The 2028-nt window shown below is 47.1% G+C and overlaps 1 long non-coding RNA gene across 1 annotated transcript; it reads right to left on the bottom strand.

Moving 5' to 3' along the window:
* Window positions 1-562: 562 nt before the first annotated feature.
* LOC309530686 lies at window positions 563-1747 on the bottom strand. Its single transcript, XR_014218847.1, has 2 exons — window positions 1712-1747; window positions 563-1528 (listed from the first exon to the last, which is right to left on the bottom strand). It is a non-coding gene; the product is annotated as an uncharacterized lncRNA (long non-coding RNA).
* Window positions 1748-2028: the final 281 nt, after the last annotated feature.

A 2028-nucleotide genomic window follows, 5' to 3' on the forward strand; every position in this document is an offset into this window, starting at 1 on the left:
CAGCACAATCACTTTTGTGACTTTTGTTATTTGTCCCCACAAAGCACTTCATCACAGTTTCTTCCTATCTATTCAAAGGGCCTCTGCTGCACGATATACCAAATGTAAGAATCCACTGATAAATGTATCTATGTACTGGCTTACTGGGGAAACTTCAGGAATGCATATAGACATGTGAGCTCAGCTACTCAGCAGCCCCTCTACCTGAGTGATAATTCATGGCATCCTGATACCTGAGTGCCAGACAGGTAGCCATTCCAGAAATAATAAACCCAGATGAAGACAAAAGGGTGTGATTAACTTGGCTGGGAAAAGGGAAATGTAAATATCCTTTTTGTTACATTTGATGGGTGTTTGGTGGAGGGCAAGGAGAACCATGGGGCAGGGTCCAGGATGCTCAGATTACTGCCACCCTTAATCTCAGGGCTGTCCTTTGAGCCCCATGTAGAGCAAAAGATTCGGTCCCGTCTATCTTTGCAATTCCATGATTCTGTAATCTAAAGGCATTGCTTTCATGGGGAAATCATTCTCTGCACACTCAAACACAGTTCAAACACATTCAAAGGTTTTAATAAAAAATAATCTTTATTAAATATTTTTCCAGATGAAATACATTGTTTCCGAGAGATTTGCATGGGGAAATCTTTTCGATTCCACAATAATAAGGGGCAGTGGGGTGAGGGAGGCCAGGGCCACATCCACACCATTTCATGCACTATGAAGCCGCTTTAAACACTCATGGCTTCTCCCCCCAAAGAATCTGGGAGCTATAGTTTGAAAAGGGTGCAGAGAGTTGTTAGGAGACCCCCTGTTCCCCTCCAAGAGCTACAATTCCCAGAGTTACCTGGCAAAAAGGGAACTCTACCCCTACCCCTACCCCTGATGCTAACCCTAACTCTAACCCTAACACTAACCCTTAACCTTTAACCAGAGCTACAATTCCCAGAGTTCCCTGGCAAGAAGGGAACCCCAACCCTACTCCCTAACCAGAGCTAAAATTCCCAGAGTTCCCTGACAAGAAGGGAACCCTACCCCTGATGCTAACCCTAACGCTAACCCTTAACCCTTACCTAGAGCTACAATTCCCAGAGTTCCCTGACAAGAAGGGAACCCTAACCCTACCCCAACTCAACCGTACCCCTACCCTACTCCTACTCCTAAGCCTAAGCCTAACCTGCCTAACAACTCTCTGTCCCCTTAACCACCTACAGTTCCCAGAATCCCTGAGGGGAAGCCATTCCTGTTCAAAGCGTCTTCATAGCACTTCCAATGGACGGACGGTGCGCCTAATGTGGCCTAATGTTTCCTCCCTCATTTTCTTCTCTCTCCCCACTGCCCCATCACTTGCAATGTAGCAGATGTCCACCTGCAGTCTCCCTTCAAAGCTCCTTCTCTCAGGTACGGCCACGGACTTGTCCATTGCTCACTGCCAGTATTTCGCATTCATTTCTCCGATGTAAATAGGGATGTCCTGTGGTTCTCTTCATGACTTTAGACTTGGGGAAAACCTCACCGGCTCCAGACATCCCTGTAAGGCAAAGGCAAACAGGTGAGTGGGATGGCCCCCATCCAACAGCGTCCTCCCAGATTCCTCCTCTGTTTGGCTGCCTGTTAACAAACAAGGCTTCCAAACCAGTTTGCATCCATCTCAGCCAGCGTAGCCTCGTGGCCTCCACTAGCCTGAACGCAAAGTCTTCTGACAACCACCCACCAGCTGCAGCCTCGCCAGGTCCATCGCCAGACATCATGGGTGAACATATCAGACAACACAGCGATTCTTCAAACAGCTCTTGTTTATTCACAGGTCAGAACAGAACTGAACTGAAGGGTTCAGCCAGCCTGCCTATATAGAGCTCCACTACAAAGCAACTGTAACAACTTTCTGTAACTATCCAATCACTGAACATCACTTTCAATCCCTTATTTGCATATGTGGACCTGAGTGAAAACTATCTACAGTATCCCCCTGCTGGCCCAGGGTGAGAACTTCAGTACATAACACAGATCATGCTCTCTCTTTTTTGCTCT

Source organism: Podarcis vaucheri (genome assembly GCF_965113315.1).
Source record: "Podarcis vaucheri genome assembly, chromosome: 4".
Lineage (NCBI taxonomy): Eukaryota > Metazoa > Chordata > Lepidosauria > Squamata > Lacertidae > Podarcis > Podarcis vaucheri.